Here is a 23,324-nt window from a genome sequence, read left to right on the forward strand (position 1 = left end):
CTGTAGACCAGAGTGTTGTGAATTGGGGCAATCCAGCCAAGCTGATTGTGGTGTGATGGGGATAGCGCATACAGTTCAAGGGGTGGGATCAGAAGACATTGAGCAGTGTTAAGCAATTAACCTGTCTTGTGCAGTGCCCTAATCCAATGCTGTGTTGAGAAGCCCATGTAACCTCTAGAATGACCAATAACAGGTGCCTCGAGGTCTGGTGGTAGTGGTCACCATGGAATTTCTATAAAGAATGTCAGTGTGGGAGCCAGTTTGAGCCACATGCTGACTGATGTCAGAGTGCCTGGTCACATGTCTAGAGTGACAGAAAGCAGAGCAACAGACAACCTCAGCAGCTTCAGCCACATTTATGGGAAGAAAGGAATTGCCGGCGACAGAAAATGGTCTAGAATTGTTTATGGAAGATATAATTGTATTTTTATTAGCACAACACAGATAGATGAAACAGAGTTATGCACATAAATTTCTAAAATGTAGTCTACCCCTTCTCTTAGAAGCATGGATAATGTATCACTGTTTGTAACAGAATTTTGGCCAATATATCTTACCTTATTGCTGCTCATGATCAGCTTAGCTTCTGGGTTTGCGCCAGGGCACCAGTCACTGCAATTTTCTCATTGCAAACACTTCGGAAGAATATCTTGAGGTCAAGAAAGATACCATATCATCATAAACACCCTTGCTTTATTTCTTTAGAAAACCAACTACCATTGCTAAAGCACACCAATTAATTTTAGTAATAAACTTTTCAATATTGTTTGAGTTTTGTTTTTATATTTTCAACCTATTAGAGTTCTCATCCTTTTTTATGCTATTTACCAGTACTATTAACCAAGAGGTCCATGGACCCCGGGTTGGGAATCACTATATTAGAGGCTTACCTGACAACCTTTCTCACAGAATGAATATTGCTACTAAGTTCATGTGATGCTTCACTCATTTAAAATGCAGTTTTCTTTTACTGTGAGAAAGGATAATCCAAACTGTGTAAAAAAAAACGTTATGTACTCCAAAATAATATGAAATGGCTCGTTTTAGGTTCCTTCAGAATTGTGAGGTCATGACCCACATGGAAAATAAAATTAACCTTTTTGGTTAAAACAATTCTTTGCTGTACTAAGTAAACGGCGCTGAACTGATTAGTCTTTCACTGAAGTTCCTAAAAATAATTAGCTGTCAATCCCAGGATAGAGAATTCTGTGTTCTTTCATTTAAAAGCTTCCCGTGTCTGCACTTCACCCTGCGACTAACTCAGCAACACAAATGGGCCTATCAACAACCTCTTCCAGCACCTTTGACATTTGCCAGATTCAGTTTACAGCAGTTGGATTCAATGAGTGTACATTTACACTCATCCTGCATGTCAATATCCAATCTTCTCCCATTGGGAGGAAGTTCGGCTGCACTTTCTTGTTTTTTTTTTCATTTTGCAAGGACATCCTGTTTAGAAACTAATCACAAGAATATTAGGCTTTTTGCCAAGCATTGCAATCAGCAACAGCTCAGAGACAAATCGCCAGTGTCTAATTGTATGTGAAAATAAAACAGTAATGATACTACAACAGGAGATCAGTATTCTGTTGCATGAAGCGATATAAGGTAACTTTTTCCTTGAATTTACTTGTAAGCGTAAGGGAATTTCTAAGCACCCCGGAGCTTGCTGGCATAAAATGGGCCATTATGCCTCTCAGTAGAGGCCGGATGTTTGCAGTTGCTGGCAGCTGTTGTCCAAGCCCTACCCAACAGCTGATAGACTGGCAGAATACATTGAAACTGTGCAGCCTGGAGCCTGGGAAAGGTCCCAGTATTGAATGCACATAGTGGTGCAGGGTAATTAGCTTACCACAAGAAAGATTACAGTGCTAGCACTGATGATGACCCATGTGACCTGCTTTTCAAAAGTCATTATGAATTAGAAAAGGTAATTCCTTTCACAGAAATCTGAAGAATTCCTGAATGGCCCATGTTTATAGCTCTACTTTTTAACGGTGGGCAGTGTATCAAAAATTGCCAACTGCTGTTTGGGCTCTGTTACTGTCAAAAGACCTCTTTCACTAATAGAAAATAGATCTGGAAAGACTTGACCAAGAATTAATATTAAAATGTTTCATTTCAAAAAAAAATGTTTGGTTAGTGGCTGTTCGTTCTGAACAATTACTATGTTCTGAATGGCCCTTATACTTCAGCGTCTGTGAAGTACTTTGGGACTCTGAAGGTCATGTAAAATGCTATATAATTACAAGTTCTCTCTTTCCCAATGAACATTTTAACCCTTTCATTTGCACATTGCCTCACTCCTAAAACTTGCAGCAAGGCCATCCAACAGGGAGAAAGAAACTAGAATAAACTGTAAATTCCAGTATTAAATTATTTCACTCAGCTGTTAAACTCCCAGTAAATGAGAGACTCTAGTCTGAGTCTGGAATGAATCGAGGAATGGAATCCATGAGCAGAAGTTCAGTAGCAGAATTTGGACATGCTGGAATAATGCTGGAGGATCCATTTCTGTAAAATTCTACAGCTATGCGGTGGAGAGCTTTCTGAATGGTTGCATCACGTCCTGGTATAAAGGCTCCAATGCACAGGTTCCAAAGGGTTGTAGACTCAGTTAGCTACATCAAGAGCACAAGCCTCACCAGTGTCAAGGGCAACCTTGAAGGGTGATGCCTCAAGAAGGCAGCATCCATCGTTAAAGACCCTCAACATCTGAGAAATGCCCTCTTCTCATTACAACCATCAGGCAGGAGATAAAGGAGCCTGGAGATACCCTCTACCATCAGATTTATGAATGTTCCAGGAACATTTATTTTATTCTTTCCTGTAACTTGAGTATTTCTTTAATATTTTAAACTTGCAGTTGTCACAAAACAACAAATTTCACAACTTAGGTCAGTCATAATAAATCTAATCTTGCTCCTGATTCTGCATCCCTACAATAGCCATTCCTAGCTGGAACCCATAATCCCCATCACATGAACAGGGACAACTGGCCAAAGGATTATGAGGAAAATGGTGTACTAGCTACTTATTTTACTTTACTTTAATTTAATACATGTTAATGATCTATTGCTATTTCAACATGTATGTAATTTAAGTATTTGCTATTCTATATTGGTTCCTTAAGGTTGTCATAGCCCGGGGACGTAGTGGGGACAAGCTCCCACTACCTATTGAAATACTCCCAATGGCATGTCTCTCATACCTCTGACAACCAAGTCCAGTTTTGGATTTCATAGAAACATAGAAACATAGAAAACAGGTGCAGGAGTAGGCCATTCGGCCCTTCGAGCCTGCACCGCCATTTATTATGATCATGGCTGATCATCCAACTCAGAACCCCGCCCCAGCCTTCCCTCCATACCCCCTGATCCCCGTAGCCACAAGGGCCATATCTAACTCCCTCTTAAATATAGCCAATGAACTGGCCTCAACTGTTTCCTGTGGCAGAGAATTCCACAGATTCACCACTCTCTGTGTGAAGAAGTTTTTCCTAATCTCGGTCCTAAAAGGCTTCCCCTTTATCCTCAAACTGTGACCCCTTGTTCTGGACTTCTCCAACATCGGGAACAATCTTCCTGCATCTAGCCTGTCCAATCCCTTTAGGATTTTATACGTTTCAATCAGATCCCCCCTCAATCTTCTAAATTCCAACGAGTACAAGCCCAGTTCATCCAGTCTTTCTTCATATGAAAGTCTTGCCATCCCAGGAATCAATCTGGTGAACCTTCTTTGTACTCCCTCTATGGCAAGGATGTCTTTCCTCAGATTAGGGGACCAAAACTGCACACAATACTCCAGGTGTGGTCTCACCAACGCCTTGTACAACTGCAGTAGTACCTCCCTGCTCCTGTACTCAAATCCTCTCGCTATAAATGCCAGCACACCATTCGCCTTTTTCACCGCCTGCTGTACCTGCATGCCCACTTTCAATGACTGGTGTATAATGACACCCAGGTCTCATTGCACCTCCCCTTTTCCTAATCGGCCACCATTCAGATAATAATCTGTTTTCCTATTTTTTCTACCAAAGTGGATAACTTCACATTTATCCACATTAAATTGCATCTGCCATGAATTTCACGTGTGGCTTAGCTATTAAGCTCAGCAGAACCGTTTCTACTGACAAGAGAAGAGGCAAATGTGGGTTACTGGTGCCTTAAAACCAGTAGGTTGGGGTAGGTGGGGCTCAACAGACGTAATTGGCAACTCATCAAGGAGAAGGAAAACTCTGATCTCAAACCTCTGCTGCCTTGCGGCTATATCCACTAATGGGGAAGGATTCAGGAGTAAACTATGCTGGAGTCCCTAAGGCAGTCTTGCATTGAGTTCAACACTGCCTGGCAACTCCTGTGATGCTGCTGGTGCCAAACTGTATCGGTCTCTGCCCTTCCTTTGGGTTCATCAACTGCATGGAGAGGGGGAGCCTGCTGCACGGGCAAAAGTTTGCTCTCCATATTGTGCTGCCCTGGCTTGTGTACCAGCTTGTGTAAGCTACTGTCATATAGGCAGCAAGGATGCAATATCCGTGGTTGAACCCAACCAGCAGAGGACCTCATTCTATATGATTCTTAAATTAATAATTAATAATTTAACAGTGTTGATAAAGTTTAATGAATATTAGAGTTTTAATAATTTTGATGGGAGCTGAGGCTCCACCACCTCCCTCCACCATCAGTCTCACCTCTTGACAAAAGTTGCTCAGATGTTGTGAGTGGTACCTTAGCAGAGCACTGACTAAGACCCAAGTTCTGCTGAGATATTGTTACATCTCAACAGCCAGTTCTCAGGGGTGGAAAGGCAGATCATTTAGCCCCTACATGGTGTTCAGACAACCAAAGAGAGCTTGCTTTCGCCTAACATCCCAAGAGACAGAGGAAATCAAACTGTATGGTGAAGTAGGCAATTGGTTAACCATCTCAGTGGGAATGGAGTGCTCCAGAGTTCATTCCACAGCACCAGTTCTGGTTACCCAAGGTGGCCCAGTGGACACTCCCCCTCCATACCAGTGAGCTGAGCTTCTTAACCATTTAAAGTTTGAGAATAGGTTGAGTTAGTTTCAGTCCCCCAACCTCTAGTCATTTGCTTTACCAGATTGTCGTGGCTATCCCTCGAGGTCGAGGATGATGGTCTTCATTCTGTTGATCTACTTATGGGCTCTCAAGTGGCTTATGAGTCCAATCTTGGCTTTGAAAGTTCTTCCGCATTCAGGACAGGTAGTTCCAGATGGCAGATCGGGCTTTGGTTGTTGCTGCCTCTCTTTCCATTTTCTTCTCTTTTCTTCTAATTCTGCACATCTGTTGGCTTCGAAAGTTGCTGTTCCTTCTCGGATGATGGCTTGCCAGAGTTTCCTGTCCTTGGCATTGGTTTTCCAATTGTTGATGTCGATGTTACATTTCTTCATGTTGGCTTTTAAGATGTCTTTGAATCGCTTCTGTTATCCACCTCTTTTATGTTTGCCTTCTTTAAGCTGGGAGTAGAAGATTTGTTTCGGCAGACGGCCATCTTTCATCCGAACAACATGACCGCTCCATCTTATTTGGTTCTTGATGACGTAGGTTTCAATGCTTGTTGTTTTTGCTTCATTTAGCACACTGATGTTGGTTCTTCTATCTTCCCAGCTGATATTTAAGATGTTTCGAAGACAGCGTTGATGGAACTTTTCAAGTGCCTTCAGATGTCGTCGGTATGTTGTCCAGGTTTCTGATGCATACAGGAGCGTTGGAATTACCACTACTTACCAGATAAACTGTGTACAGCTAGAGTACCAGCTATCCTGAGGGAATCTGCAGAGGGTCCAAGCTATTAGATGGTTGAATTAGTCTTTCACCCCTGTACCTGTTTCAGAAGACAAAGAGGAAACTCTTAAGGACCACATCGTGAGTAAGCTTGGACTTTTCTCTCTGAAGCGAAGGAGGTGAGAAACGACTCGATAGAAGTGTATAAGATTATAAGAGGCATAGATAGTAGTGTGGACAGCCAGCATTGTTTCCCAGGGCAGAAATAACTAATGCCAGCAGATATTCTTTTAAGATGAGTGGAGGAAAATTTAGAGATGCCAGGGGTAGGCTTTTTTTGCACACAGATAAGCAGCTCAACATTTGATGGCCAAACATTTTAAGTGCAATTCCCATTCCCATTCCAACATTTCAGTCCATAACTTCCTCTCATGCCACAATGAGGTAGGTCATCCTCAGGGTGGAGGAGCAACACCTTATATTCTATCCAGGTAGCCTCCAACCTGATGGCATGAATATTGGTTTCTCCTTCTGGTAAAACAAATTCCCTCCCCATCCCCTCTTCCTCTATTCCCCACTCTGACTTTTTACCTCTTCTCACCTGCCTATCACTTCCCCCGGGTCTCTTCCTCCTTCCCTTTCTCTCATGGTCCACTCTCCTCTCCTATCAGCTTCCTTCATCTCCAGCCCTTGACCTTTCCCACCACTTGTCACCTTCTACCTATCCTCCTTCCCCCACTCCCTCGCCTGTTTATCCTGGCATCTTACCCATTCCTTCTCAGACTTGAAGAAGGATCTTGGCCCAAAATGTTGACTGTTTCCATAGATGCTGCCTGCGCTGCTAAGTTCTTACAGCATTTGGTATGTGTTACTTCAGAGCGGTAGGTGTCTGGAATGCATTGTCATGCTGGGGTGGCGGTGGAGGCTGATGCATTAGGGAGATTCAAGGGAATCCCAGATAGGTATATGGATTAAAGAAAAATGGAGGGTTATGAGCTGTGTAGGAGGGAAGGATTAGAATGATTGTAGAATGGTTAAAAGACTGACACAACACCATAGGCTGAAGAGTCTGTACTGTCCTCTGCTGTTCAATGTTCTGTGTTTTATATCTACCAGTGTTCAATCATCAAGTTGCTTTGAACTTGAAGTCTACAGCACAAATGCAGACCCAAAAAGATCTTTGCCTTCTTCCACCTACCAGCCAGCATGTTTTATTATGTCCTTCCTCATATAGAACATAGAACATAGAATAGTACAGCACAGTACAGGCCCTTCGGCCCACAATGTTGTGCCGACCCTCAAACCCTGCCTCCCATTTAACCCCCCACCTTAGATTCCTCCATATACCTGTCTAGTAGTCTCTTAAACTTCACTAGTGTATCTGCCTCCATCACTGACTCAGGCAGTGCATTCCACGCACCAACCACTCTCTGAGTAAAAAACCTTCCTCTGATATCCCCCTTGAACTTCCCAGCCCTTACCTTAAAGCCATGTCCTCTTGTATTGAGCAGTGGTGCCCTGGGGAAGAGGCGCTGGCTATCCACTCTATCTATTCCTCTTATTATCTTGTACACCTCTATCATGTCTCCTCTCATCCTCCTTCTCTCCAAAGAGTAAAGCCCTAGCTCCCTTAATCTCTGATCATAATGCATACTTTCTAAACCAGGCAGCATCCTGGTAAATCTCCTCTGTACCCTTTCCAATGCTTCCACATCCTTCCTATAGTGAGGTGACCAGAACTGGACACAGTACTCCAACTGTGGCCGAAACAGTGTTTTATAGAGCTGCATCATTACATCGCGACTCTTAAACTCTATCCCTCGACTTATGAAAGCTAACACTCCATAAGCTTTCTGAACTACCCTATCCACCTGTGAGGCAACTTTCAGGGATCTGTGGACATGTACCCTGAGATCCCTCTGCTCCTCCATCCTACCAAGTATCCTGCCATTTACTTTGTACTCTGCCTTGGAGTTTGTCCTTCCAAAGTGTACCATCTCACACTTCTCCGGGTTGAACTCCATCTGCCACTTCTCAGCCCACTTCTGCATCCTATCAATGTCTCTCTGCAATCTTCGACAATCCTCAACACTACCTACAACACCACTAACCTTTGTGTCATCTGCAAACTTGCTAACCCCCCCTTCTACCCCCACATCCAGGTCGTTAATAAAAATCACGAAAAGTAGAGGTCCCAGAAGAGATCCTTGTGGGACACCACTAGTCACAATCCTCCAATCTGAATGTACTCCTTCCACCACGGACTCTGCCTTCTACAGGCAAGCCAATTCTGAATCCACCTGGCCAAACTTCCCTGGATCCCATGCCTTCTAACTTTCTGAATAAGCCTACCGTGTGGAACCTTGTCAAATGCCTTAATAAAATCCATATAGATCACACCCACTGCACTACCCTCATCTATATGCCTGGTCACCTCCTCAAAGAACTCTATCAGGCTTGTTAGACACGATCTGCCCTTCACAAAGCCATGTTGACTGTCCCTGATCAGACCATGATTCGCTAAATGCCTATAGATCCTATCTCTAAGAATCTTTTCCAACAGCTTTCCCACCACAGACGTAAGGCTCACTGGTCTATAATTACCCGGACTATCCCTACTACCTTTTTTGAACAAGGGGACAACATTCACCTCCCTCCAATCCTCTGGTATCATTCCTGTGGAAACGAGGACATAAAGATCCTAGCCAGAGGCTCAGCAATCTCTTCTCTCGCCTCATGGAGCAGACTGGGGAATATTCCGTCAGGCCCCGGGGACTTATCTGTCCTAATGCATTTTAACAACTCCAACACCTCTTCTCCCTTAATATCAACATGCTCCAGAACATCAACCTCACTCATATTGTCCTCACCATCATCAGGTTCCCTCTCATTGGTGAATACCGAAGAGAAGTATTCATTGAGGACCTCGCTCACTTCCACAGCCTCCAGGCACATCTTCCCACCTTTATCTCTAATCGGTCCTACCTTCACTCCTGTCATCCTTTTTTTCTTCACATAATTGAAGAATGCCTTGGGGTTTTCCTTTACCCTACTCACCAAGGCCTTCTCATGCCCCCTTCTTGCTCTTCTCAGCCCCTTCTTAAACTCCTTTCTTGCTTCCCTATATTCCTCAATAGACCCATCTGATCCTTGCTTCCTAAACCTCATGTATGCTGCCTTCTTCCACCTGACTAGATTTTCCACCTCACTTGTCACCCATGGTTCCTTCACCCTACCATTCTTTATCTTCCTCACCGGGACAAATTTATCCCTTACATCCCGCAAGAGATCTCTAAACATCGACCACATGTCCATAGTTCATTTCCCTGCAAAAACATCATCCCAATTTACACCTCCATATGTTCCTCCATTTCTACTTTAAGCATGAAAATAGGGTTTACCACAAATATTTCTGATTGTACTGTATTCAATGTTCTTTCCACTGTCTGGAAAAAGTTCTCCTCAGTTCCCAATTGGATGTATTGCTAAATTTCTTGCATTTCTTACTCTTGATAAAGCATTTACTTTGTGGAGAGTTGAGAGAACAATCCAGGAAAAGTACTGGTGAGATCTTCTTCAACTGAACCAGCTGTTACTGGATGAAGCTTGCTCCTGAATGTAAGTTGGCTCTCTGTACCTTGCGCATATGATGGGACATGAATATGCATCTTAAGTAGGTTTCTATCTGATTCAGTAGTATACTTGGATTATGATGTTTGGGTAGTGCATGAAATTGAGAATGGAGCTGAAGGTTTTTTGCTTGGTTTACAGTTTCAACATCATCCAATTTCAACTGGACAGACACTTCCAAATCAGCCTAATATAATCAGGGAATGATAATATTTAGACTATGTTCATAACCTTACACAGAGAAGAAATTCAGGTGTAGTATATATATATATATAATATATTAATATTTAACTATATTAGTTGTTCCTTAAGTCTGTCATAGTGGTGGTGGTAATGGGGACAAGCTCCCACTACCTATTAAGTGCTCCCAATGGCATGAGTCTCAAATACTGCCTGACAATCAAGTCCAGTTCTTGACCTTCAGCTACTAAACCTGGTGGAACCGTTTCTACTGACAGACGGGGCAAAGGTGGGTTACTGGCACCTTAAAATCAGTCACTTTAGGCAGATGGGGCTCATCAGCTGTGGTTGACAGCTCATCTAGGAGAAGGAAATCTCTGATCTCAAACCTCCTCAGCCTTGCAGCTATACCTACTCATGGGGAAGGCTTTGGAAGTAAACCCTGAGGGAAAAATCCGGAGCTGGAGTCCCTAAGGTAGTCCTACATTGAGTTCAATGCTGACTGGCAACTCCTGTAACACTGTTGGTACCAAACTGTATCAGTCTCTGCCATTCCTTTGGGTTCATCAGATGTATGGAGAGGGGGAGCTTGCTACATGGGCAACAACTTGCTCTCCACATCATACTGCCCAGGCTTGCATATCTAGACAGCTAACATGCAATACCCATGGTCAACTCTGACTGATGAAAGCCTTCTCCTCACCTCAAGTATATTAGTGTTCCTGAAGTTCATGCCTCAATTTGGGGAGCTAATTATTTACAGGAAAATACATGATTATTTTTTAGGATACTTGCTGAGGAAAAATGAAGATAACTAAAATCTCTGTGGAATCAAATTAGGTACATGAAGTACATGTATCTGCACTAATAATTGTTGTCAAAAAAAATAGCATAGTAGCATTAATAAATGACAGAAGTATATTTTGAAGATTATGAGTGAATTTGATATATGTCCTTGAGGGAGATAACACGTGACCATTAACACAAATATTAGTAGGTTCTATACCATTTGGACTCACATAACTATATCAAGATTGAAAATTCTAGCAACATTTGAAGGAATAAGAATCAATGAAACTAAAGTACACCATAACCAATTAAATATTTATTCAAATAACTCTAGTAAACCTAGAGAAATGTAAATAATTGGCTTCTAACTTAAAAGCAAGATTTTAATGTACAACTTGGACTTTTGCCTCAATGACCTGCTCCAAAGTAAACCGTTTTTGGTTGAGTCATATCCACCATTAAGAAAAGACTACTGGAGTTCATTTAACCATAAAAGAATCAGGTCATTAATATTTTAGCAAGAAAGAAATACTTACTTCAAACAGATCAGAAATCTTAGGTCAAAAAATAGCTCTTTAACTTAAACTTGACTTTTAGTCAAGAAGATGAGAAGACAGCGGACCTCAAAAGAAAGAAGTCTCAGCTGGTGCAATCCCTTGACTCCAATTGTGTCGTTTCAAACCATGCCAAGAATTTGAGATAGTAAGGAGAATTTAATCAGGGCAATTTGTTTTCTGCAGTTACTCCTTGGTGTAAGCTGTGATGCGGAGAGCAGCTCTTTTGCCACTGTAGTAAAAAGATTCTGTATTCAATATCGCCCTTTTGGGCATAAAAGTCCAGGCTACATTCCACTGCATTACAAGGGGGGAGATGTGGTTTTGGTGATAAGGCAAATTGTTCAGGCGTGTCCCTTCTGCTCTTCCACACCATAACTAAAGTCTCCATGGCACAATTTTGAACAGAAGAGGAATTGTCCTAATACCACAAATGCTCTCCCACAAACATCGGCAGGAAATGTCCACATCACACGATTTGTACCAGCAGGCCAACCTCCAGAGCACCATATAACATCAAAAGATGTAAGCATTCTGCAGGTTGCTCAGGATTGGAAAATGGATGTGGATTTGAAAAAAACGCTTGTGTTTCCCCCAGACATTGCGGCTACAACACTCCGGCCAGACATGGTCCTGTGGTCCACAACAGCCAAGCTGGCATATGTTGTGGAATTGGCAGTACCATGGGAAGATGGTGTCGAAGAAGCTTCTGAGAGGAAAAAGACCAAGTACTCTGAACTGGCAATTGAAGCTGTCCAGAACGGCTGGAAGACCAAGATTTTCCCTGTAGAAGTGGGATGCAGAGGATTCGTTGCTACATTTACGACCAGTCTATTGAAGAAGATGGGGGTGAGGCGTCACTCATTCCAACAAGCAGTCAAGTCCTTGTCAAATGCAGCAGAAGAAAGCAGCAATTGGATTTGGATTAAAAGGAAAGACAACAACTGGGTTGCAAGATGAAGACAGGAGGGTATGCAACTGAGGCGGGTGTATCTGGGATGCCAGGTAGCACCATTGAGCCCTTTGGAGATGTTGTGGGCTTATCAATGAAACATCAAAGAAGGAGGGTGCCCACCTGATGACCCCGATGACGTACCTACCCTCCCTCATTGTCACCACTCCAAGCCCACTGCCAACATAGAGAGTGCTGACTTACCATAGGGATTGAAACATCAACTCCTAGCAGCTCTACTGATTTGATTCAATTACTTTCTCACACCATCTACCCTGAAATTTCCTTGGTTGGTGTGGTCTGTGTTAATCCTCTTCAAAATGATTTGGGCAGAAGGCGGTCTTTAAAATGTCTAGAAATGTAGCACAAGTGGGTGAAGTTGGTTGTAAAAGGAAGAACTCACTCTTTCTGGTTCAGAGCATTATGGAAGTAAAATGATTGCACTTCCCCCAACCAATCACAACACCATTATTTCTATTTAAATTAAAAATAGTTTCGGATATTTGAAATTTCAGTTACTAAGAAGAAAAATATGGCAGCTAAAGTATATTTCCGGTATGTATTTCAGGTTATTTGCGATGAATGATCAGACCATTACCACTAAAATAGTCAATACTTTCTGCTGCACAATGATGGCAACCAGTTGTCGTTGAATAATTCAATAGACTAAAATAACTTGCAGGTGAGATAAGACTGTAAAAAGGAAATATAAGAACAGAAACACAAGAATTCTTGAGGTATAGAGTATGAATAAGAATTTGCTTTTGGTCTGGGCCAATGGATGAATTTCATATTTGCATTTTGCATTGCACTCTGTCAATGAAATACATTCATGTGGTATTTTGAAAGTGTCTGACAATACAAATGTTCCACTATGTTGCAAAACTAAAGCAAATAGCTCCAGATAAATTACTGCCACAAGTTTTTAATAAATTATTCATGCACATTGTGAATTCAGTGAAGAATTACTTATTAAAACACAGGAGGGGGTGTAGGCAATCAGCCCATCAAATCTCTGCCAGCTCCCAACAGTGAAATCTCATCAGTTCCATTTCCAACTGCCTTGCAGTCTTGCAACTTAGTCTCACTTACACACTCATTAACTCCCACTCTACTACATACTAAAGGGTAATTCTCTCTACTTAACCAGCGCTCTGGGCCGTGTGAGGAAACCAGAGCATGAGGAACCCAATGTGGCCACAGGGAGAATGTGCAAATTCCACATATAAACCACCCAAGGTCAGGACCAAACCTAAGTTCATAGAGCTGAGAGGGAACAATGTTAATTACTTCATCATTATGTTATTATTCTAGAAAAATACATACATTGGCATATTCATCATAGTTGCATATAGCACAGAAATAGGACCATTGGCCCACCACATTCATGTACACTACTCATCTGTGCCCATATTAAGATCTTAACATTCTATGTCTTGCTTGTTTGTATGTCTAAATGCCTCTTAACTGTAGCGAATGGCAGCATAATTTAGATGTCAATTGTTGTCTTTGTAAAGTAAGACCTACCCCTCAGATCCCATTTATCCTCCCTCTTGACCTCACAGTCTACTTTGTTATGATCATGAACCTTATTGTGTACCTGCACAGCATTTTCTCTGTAGCTTTTACACTTTTTTTCTGCATTGTTGTTGTTTTACCTTGCTCTACTGTGATGAGTGACATAGGCAAGGATGGTTACACTCATGTGCTGGAGTATCCGAGGCTGGAATTGAGACCTGATGTGAGACTAAAATGAGGACAAAGAACTAAACTAGATGCTGGATGATAACCCAAGTAGAGCTTACAATTGAGCACTGAACTTCCAACAAGGTGCTCCTTAAATATTGAAATCCTAGCACCAAAACATGGCTGTCAATTAGCAGGATGGTCCTGAACCTTAATGGGGCCATGTCAGCTGTCCATATTCTGGAGAGTTAGAGCATCTAAACCCCGGAAGCTGACACGGTTGGGTGTATATCGTAACACTATCTCAAAGCACTGTGTAATGATTTAATCAGAATCAGAATCAGGTTTATTATCACTGACATATGTTGTTTTGTGATTGCAGTAGAGTGCAGATCAGTATGCAAGACAAGCTTTTCTCCTGTATCTGGGTATGTCTGACAATAATACACCAAACCAATATCTCTATCTCTTGTTCAGATTCTGTGTTGTGCAGACAATGGGAATAAGCCTTTGATGTTTCAAGGCATGGTATTTGGGACATAACTGGATCCTGGCAAGGGAGCGTGCCTCCTGTGTGTGCACTTCAATCACTTGCAGTTGACCAGCACTCTGACTTGTTCCCCTCCAATTTATTTATTTCAGCAGGTTGGGAGTCACGCTCCATTAAACAAAATAATTCTCTCTTTATACTAAATAGCATTCAGATCTAAATCTTCCTAGTTACCACTTTCTTACTATTCCTGGATGTGCTACTGCGGACATTTTGACCTTCACTGCGTGGTGGTAAAAAGCAGTAAGGCATTTTTTTTAATCTCTTCCCTGAAGCATGACTTACCTCAGAGCAGATGATCAAACAGTGGGATCAACAGAGCAATGAACTAGGACTTAAAAACATATTTGGTTGAAGGATATTTAACATAAAACAAAATGCTTTTTTGAAGGTCAAATGTAGCAGATCACAAAAAGCGCATGTTTTATGCATCCTGGGGTAGACTTTGTTGCTGTATCACTGTGCAAAACTGGTGATATATTGTTGAGGGTTTATTTTATAGAGCTTTGAATTTTATTTTCTGTTAAATATTAGGAGTTATTTAAAACAAGCTGCTCTCCCCTGTTGTACAACATCTCCTCCACTATCTCATCGACAGAAATATTCTATTGTAAAAGAGTGCTCTCCCTTAGATCAACTTTAGTAAAAAAAAAGATCCTGTTGAAGTGAATGAAGCAAAGCTTGATCTTACAGCTATTATTCCTTTCAGAAAATATATACTTACTTACTTACTTACTGACTGTTACGCTGCTGGTGTTTAGGTCTGATCGACCTTCAGGCTTTGATCTTTAGTACTGACCCAGCAGTCACAGATGGTGACAAAGGAGCACCCTGGATGAGGAGGCCTGAACTATAGACGTCAAAATCCCCCATCTCTGGCAGTGTTCAGGGCACCCTTCATTATGTCAGTAGTTTCCTGTCAGTTTTCACTACTGTCCATCTTGAAGTCCCTGGTGGAGACTCAGGAATACCATCTCACTCAGGTGTGGAATTCTTCATTGCTGTTTCGGCAACAATTTTGTTTACCAATCAGGTTTGTTAGCCCTGCACTGAACTCCCAAACCTGGAGGACCGGTGGAGCACTCTTAGTCTGTCCTCTACCCTTTGACCTGTTTGGCATGGGTGACCCGAGCAAGAGCCATGAAGCTCTGACTCCAGCCAATGTAGCTTTCCAGGTCTTTAAGGCACACAAGCACGATGAGGTTATGATCCTCCTGGAGGAGAAAATATATTTTTTCCATTTTTACTGATGAATTCAGAATCTAAACATTGTAGTTTGCTGTGCATAAGTAAAATATTCAAATCTTTCTGTCAGCAAAGATTACCAAATAGCCATTCTTCCCCTCAAAAAGAAATCTTTTATTTGTACTGCAACATGGTGCAGTTTTACTAGGTGCTTAGGGCAATGTGAAGCCATCTGAGTCTGGGGAATTTGCCTAGCAGTTATTTCCTGTACATTAAGAAAAGAATCAGTCCATTGCATGTGATGGATGATCCCAAGAATGTTGGAGGGGATGTGGTCAGGAAGCCATGTTTCTATGACATGGTGTGGAAGTGCCCCAGCCTGGCCTGTTCTGAGGCCAATTGATTACACAGCTCTCTTTCTAAACTAAGACACTTTTCTTTCAGACAATCTTGTGACTGCCTGCAGTTTTGAAAGTAGATTCTCTGTGAGTTGGCATAACTCATGCTGCCTCATTTTGTGACCCAATGATATTTCCATATTTACCTTCACTGTGACTGACAAAATATCCCTTGTGCTTAGCTCTCAATTGGCAAGGGATGACCATACCAAAGTTGATTGTAAATGCATTTATTTATTTTAGTCAGAACAGCCTCTTAAGCTTTTGCAAATGCATTTTACTTATTGAAAAATAAATTAAAAACTTTTGTCTCTATTGTTCACTATAGCTATCTTAGTAAACTTGGACTCTAATTATTCTTCAGATTAGATTTGGATTTAAATTTAATTATCACACATACATCAAATCATACAGTGAAATGAGTAATTTGCGTTAACAACAAACAAGCCCAAGGATGTGATGAGGGTAGCCCACAAGTGACACCACACATTTTAGAGCCAACACAGCTTTTCCACAATGTTCTGCAGTATAAGGGAGAACACAACAAAACAGATCATACAAAGCAACAACAGGTAAACAAGCCCCCTTCCTCCCTCCCACTCACCCACGCACATGCAGAGTCCTCAGGATAGACCGCCTTCAGCCTCCACCCTCCAGTGGACTTATGGAATTGCAGACACCGGGCCCCGACTTCACCAGTGGATTCACACAGATTGTCAGACTCCAGGCTCCAGCCATCAGGCTTCAATCTGGACCTCTGATCAGCCTGCATGCTTTGATGAGGACCTCCGACCAACCTTCAGGCTTCAATCTGGGCATCCAATTGAACTTTAGAGTTTGATCCAGACTTTTAATTGACCTTCAGGCATTGGTGTGCACTTCCGATCGACCTTCAGGCTTTGATCTTTAGTATTGACCCAGCAGTCACAGATGAGGGCGAAGGAGGACCCTGGATGAGGCCTGAACTCTGGGCCTCGAAACTGATGATGGGACCCTGAAAACTAGACTTAGAAACTTAGTCTCACTGATAATGGGACCCCAAATTCCGTTGCCCTCCTACTATGCCCTCACTACTGGCCTTCGAATGTGGAGCAGAGGTGCAGACTCCCAAAATCCTAATATTGTCCTTAACTCTGTGCCCAAGATCATCTCTACAAACCTAAAACAAACTTTAAAAATATAACTAAAGACAGTGTCGAATTGCAGTCACCTCAAGAGAGAACGCAGCTCTGCGCCATCTTAAAAAATCATATCACCAATATTGTCTTTTTGACAAACTTACCTTCCAGTTTCATAACCCGATTGACCCATCAAGGGACAGTTGAGAGGGCTTTTGGTCCATTGACAATACAAGCTGTTGAGTTTTAGATTGTGGAGAAGTGTTGCAACAATTGTATTGTGATGTTAACATTCAATGTATATTGCTCCTGATAAGTCACCAAACAAAAATAAGCATGTTGCTACTATAAGGGGTATTAAAATTACCTAAGACTCGGACCAAAACTGAGGCTTAAGAAGTATCTCATAAGAAAACAAAATATGTTTTGGTTGCTATAGAATTATAGGGATTGAATTACAGGGAATAAGGAGCATATAATTTAAAATGGAAGGGTGTAAGTACTTCTTTTTGCACATGGTAGTGAATTTCTGGAATTTTCTACCCCAGAGGTCAGATCATTAGACATATTTAAGGTGGTGGGTCAATAATTTTTTTGAAAGATCAAGCATCTGAGGGTGAAGGAGAACTGGCATAGAAGAGAAGATGAGGCCAGCACAGAATAAGCCATGATCAGATAGAACAGTGGGATAGGCTGGAGGGGGCATGGTAGCCTATTCCTACTTCTGTTGTCTTGTATTTCTGTGTATAGGTAGCCTTTTGGGACTCAGGGGCATGAGTAGCAATGGTACTAGCAATTCAATTTGCGATTGCTCAAGAAATCAGAATAAAAAATGCAGATACTTTGAAGGAAGATGCTGAATCATGTAAGGTCCAAAGTGTAAAGAGAGATTCCAAAACAAGGAAGTAACACCCAGTTTGAAGGGTCTTCATTTGGTGTACTCTTCCTTTAAGGGTTTACATCATTGTGATCAAGTGAAGGAGATATGACTGATTTTCCCCTACCGCAATTCAGAAGCACCAGTTATTGTTTCAATCCATGGGGCTGGTGAATCACTTCAATCAATGTGGCAACACGACAGTTTTGTCATTGTCATTTTCAGACAAAACTTAATTATTTTAGAAAAAGTAAAGCAACTGCATTTCGCTATGCTCTATAAATGCGTATAGTTTTACCAAATAGAATAAAATATCAGAAAATTTGTGTGATAAGGGTTCAGACTTTATTTATGTCCTTTACTATCAGATTTGTTTGGGATAAATTTTCTGTTAAAGTCTATCATAGTAGGCCACAATAATTATTTGTTACCTAAATATTAATGTCATTTAGAAATTATGTAACATATTCCTTCCTATTACTTCCTATGAGTTTCCTTCAAATAATAAATTAGTGCTTCTTCCCAATGTTGTCTTTGTGCAGATATTAATCACTTATTCTGTGCCTGTGACTTGCCTCAGAGTGCCTCACTTCAAATGTTCTCTACTGTTCTTGAAGGCACTCCAGACTCTCAGTTACAGGGTTGAGAGTTCAAATCCCACTTCAGCACAGAATCAACTGTTCTGTGAGAGTGCTGGTCTATCACTCTCCTGTCCATCAGCAGGTGAACAGTTAACCCTAGATCCTGATGCTTTTCCCAGCTAGATCTAAAAGATCTCATGGCAGTATTTGAACGAAGAACATTTGAAAGAAGGGTTGTACCCAATGTCCCAACCAACAGTTGTTCTTCTAGCATTTAGCATACACCTTTCTCATCACTCATCTCATTAGCTCATGGTATGTCCATTGGTTTCAATCCTAAATGAACAAATGCAATCTCCTTTCAATCTTATTGTATTTGCTTTTGTTTTGAATTTCAAAAAACCTAAAATTTATAAATAAACTAAGAACTAATCTTTGCCTTTCTTTCTTGTTTGCTCAAAACATGTTTTCTTCACCCATGTTTCCCTTTTACTGAATTTGATATAGCATTAAATTCAGCCACACTCATTTATACAATTTTCTGAGTACTATGCAATGAATTACACAATCTTTTAATATATTTAGTTAAAAATCTCCTTGATACTTGTTAATGCCCACTCAATTCACAGGGGTTGTGTTTTATCAGCTCGCAATTCCAACAACTGTCCATAAAAGTGTAAACAAGTTAAAAGGGCAAAAGTAGGTTTAAATGATGGTTAACATTACAAAACCTTAGCACACCAGATGCTGGTTCTAGGGAAATGTTTGAAATTCACACAAGGGTCATTTGTCAATTTAAGTATTGATGGCATTCTCCACCTCTGTTTGACTCTGAACAGATGCTGTTGGACTTGTTGAGTATATCCTATACTTTGTATTTTTATTGATGAGTTTTGGAGAAGTACCTCCAACTATAAATACATTTGAAAGATCTGACCCACATACAAATGGTGAGTTTAAGATTTGTGAGCTATGCGTATCGTGGCTTGGCTACTATATCAATTACATTTGTTGGTATAGAAAATTCCCTTCAAGTGTCACTAGGAAAAACCAGTACTGTTTATTCCAAAAAGGCATTCCTCTTGATACAATTTGCATGAGTTTTATACAAAATAAACAAGATAAGGATATAACAATTAAAATTTTCTTTGTCATTAATTACCTTCATGCCAATTTGGAAACTAAATCGGAAGTCAAATTCATTTATTCTTCTCACAGCTTACAATAGTTTTCTACCTTTCTGTATTCGGAAATTTTACAGAACACTGCAGAAGACAATCCTTCTGCAATGCAGAAGTTGAAGGTATCCTGCACACAAGAGACTGAAATCTTAAGCAGCACACACAAAATGCTGGACAAGCTCAAAGGGTCAGGCATCATCTTTGGAAGGAAATAAACGGTCAATGTTTCAGACTGAGACTCTTCATTGAGATGGGAATGGAAGGGGGCTGAGAAGGTGGAGAGAGGAGTAGGATGAAGAGGAGTACAAACCAGTAGGTGATAGGAGAGACCAGGTGAGGGGATAGGTGGGTGGCTAGGAGAGAGGGGATGATGTAAGAAGCTAGGAGGTGATAGATAGAAGAGCTAAAGGACTAAAGAAGAAGAAATATGATAGGAGAAGATAGTAGACTATGGAAGAAAGGGAAGGAGATGGGAAAGCAGAAGATGATGGTTAGGTTATGAGGGTGTGTGAGGAAAAAAGAAGTGGTGAGATGATAATCTGAATGGGGAATGGAAAAAGAGAGAAAGAGAGGAAAGAACAGAAGTTAGAAAAAATGACTCTCATGCTTCAGGTTGGAGGCTATCTAGAAGGAATATGAGGTGTTGATCCTCAAGCCTAGTTTGAACTTCTCATGGCAACAGAGATGGCCATGGTAGCATTGTCCATATAGGAATATTACATCAAATTGAAATAGGTGGCCATCTGGAGTAAGTAGCTGTAATAACAGGCAGAGCAAAGGTGCTCAATGATATCGTACTCCAATCCATGTCGGTGTTGCTGATGTAGAGGTCGCCATACCAGGAGCACTGGACACAATGGATGGCCCCGAAAAATTCATAGGGGAAGTATTGTCTCAACTGGATGGACTGCTTGAGGCCCTGTATAGTGGTGAGAGAGGAGGTGAATAGGCAGGTGTAAGATCTGTCATGCTTGCAGGGATGAGTGTCAGGAGGGCTATCAGTGGGGAGGGATGAGTGGATAAGAGAATCACGTAGAGAGTGATACCTACAAAAAGCAGAGATGAGGGTATGGGGATGGGGATGATGTGCCTAGTGTTAGGATTCTGCTTTGAAATGGTGTAAGTTGTGGAAAATGATGTGCTGGATTCAGAGATTCATGGGGTAGTAAGGTAGTAGGTAATAACAAGTTGAACGCTATTCCTGATATGATGGCTGGAGGATGAGTTGAGGGTAGATGTGCGGGAATAAAGGAGAAGTGGATCAAGGCAGCATTGATGCTGGTGGAAGGGAAACACTGTTTTTTTTTAAAAAAGAGTACATCTCAGATGTTCTAGAATGGAAAGTCTCTTCCTGAGTGCAGATGTGACAGAAACAGAGGAATTAAGGGATTGGAAGAATATTTTTACAAGTGACAGGGTGGGAAAAGACATGCCTAAGGTATCTGTGAGGGTTAGTCAAATTTAAAAGATGTTAGTGGATAGTCTGTCTCCAGAGATTAAGACAGAAAGATTGAGAAATGGAAGAGAGGTGTCGGAGATGGATCAAGTAAATTTGAGGGCAGGTGGAATTGGAGAAGAAGTTGAGTAAATTGACAAGCTCAGTATAGATGTAGTAGCACTAATGTAGTCAATGTAGCAAAAAAAGATTTGAGGAGTTCTACCTAATGCAGATTGCAGGACCACTTTGTTGAGCACCTTCACGCTGTCTGCTACAACTGCCAGGTTTCCCAATGGCCACCTATTTCAATTCAACCTACAAATTTTCATAACAACATGTCTGTCCTTGGCCTTCTCTACCGCTATGATGAGATAAAACTCAAGTTGGAGGAGTAGCATCATCTGCATCACCTATTCCATTTGGGTAGCTTGCAACCTGTTGGAATGGACATTGATTTTTCTAACTTCCACTAATAATTCCCCTTCCTCATTCTCTCTTTTACTGTTTTCGATGCTGGTTTATATCTCACTCCCGTTCTCCTCACCTACCATCACCTCTCTCTGCTTCCTCATTTCTTTCCCTTTCTTCTATGGCCCATTGTCTCTCCTATTGAATTTCTTCTTCTGTAGCCCTTTACCTCTTCCACCTCTCACCTCTCAGCTTCATACAGCAACCCCCTCCCTTACCCATACACCTTCTCTGTCGCTGGTCTCAATCAACTGCCATCCGTACTTCTTCATTTCCCGCACCCCCCCAACCCTCACAACCAACCTTCTTATTCTGTCTTCTGCTTCCTTCAATTCCAGTCCCAATGAAGGATTTAGGCCCGAAAAGTGTACGTTTTTTCCTCTCCATATTTGCTGCCTAACCTGCTGATATCCCCCAGCATTTTGTGTGTGTTGAAAGTATCCTGACTGGTTGATCATGGTTGGTATGGTAATTCAAATGTAGAAAGAACATAAAATTTGCAACTTGTGAGCAGTGGACCCAGACCAATACATCTTGAGTATATCCCTCCCCGCAATCAGCAGAAATTCATTATGAAATATCCCCACCGTTCGGCAATTCTATCTCCTACCCAATACAAGTTTCATTTTCTTGTAGCTTCCATTGGGCGGGAGGTACAAAAGTTTGAGTTTCCACAGCACCAGGTTCAAAAGTATCTATTTCCTTTCAACCACTTGTTCTTGAACAAACTGGCACAATCCTAATCTCTAGAGTATAGCAGCACAGTAACCACTTTGATCACTGTACACTAAAGTGGACTTTTCTTTTGCGTTTTAACTGTAATTTATGTATTTTTTCCTGTGAAAGCCACTCACGTGACATTATGTACCCGTGATGCTGCTGCTAGATAAGTTTTTCATTTTGCCTGTCCATATATGTAATTTTCAATATGACAATAAACTTAACATTGACTTTGACTGTGTTCAGAACACAGTGGAATCTGGTTTGAGCTTTTCTAGGCATATTCTCATATTCCCATAATGCCACCTGCAGCCAAACTTTCCATCCAATTGTCCTCAAACAGACTTCACTGAGTCTTTCATACACTCTCTCCAGAGAACCTCAACCATCTGGTAATTATCTACATCTCCCTTGCAACAGCTTAATGTTTACCTCTTCTGACTGTTCAGTCAGTAGGTTATGGGTTCAGACCCTGTTCCATTCACTTGAAAAGACGCAACCCTTGTTGCCATTTCTTTGCAGATGAAATGATAAACATAGTTCCAGTTTTCTTGAGTGGAGGCAAAAAAAAAATATCTTTGCATCATTAATGAGGACAGGTGAGGTTCCGGAGGACTGGAGGGTTGCGGATGTTCTTCCTTTTTCAAGAAAGGGGGTAGAGATAACCCAGGAAATTTTAGACCAGTGAGTCTTATTCGGTGGTTGGTAAGTTGATGGAGAAGATCCTGAGAGGCATAATTTATGAACATTTGGAGAGGTATAATATGATTAGGAATAGTCAGCATGGCTTTGTCAAAGGCAGGTCATGCCTTACAAGCCTAACTGATTTTTTTGAGGATGTGACTAAACGCATTGATGAAGGAAGAGCAAAAGATGTAGTGTATATGGATTTCAGCAAAGTATTTGATAAGGTACGCCATGCAAGGTTTATTGAGAAAGTAAGGACGCATGGGATCCAAGGGGACATTGCTTTGTGGATTCAGAACTGGCTTGCCCACAGAAGGCAAAGAGTGGTTGTAGACGGGTCATATTCTGCATGGAGCTCGGTGACCAGAAGACCCTTACTCTTCATGATTTTTAAAAATGACCTGGATGAGGAAGTGGAGGGATGGGTTAGTAAGTTTGCTGATGACACAAAGGTTGGAGGTGTTGTGGATAGTGCGGAGGGCTGTCAGAGGTTACAGCGGGACCTTGATAGGATGCAAAACTGGGCTGAGAAGTGGTAGATGGAGTTCAACCCAGATAAGTGTGAGGTGGTTCATTTTAGTAGGCC

The sequence above is a fragment of the Mobula birostris genome, chromosome 5, assembly GCF_030028105.1.
Source record: "Mobula birostris isolate sMobBir1 chromosome 5, sMobBir1.hap1, whole genome shotgun sequence".
Classification (NCBI taxonomy): Eukaryota; Metazoa; Chordata; class Chondrichthyes; order Myliobatiformes; family Myliobatidae; genus Mobula; species Mobula birostris.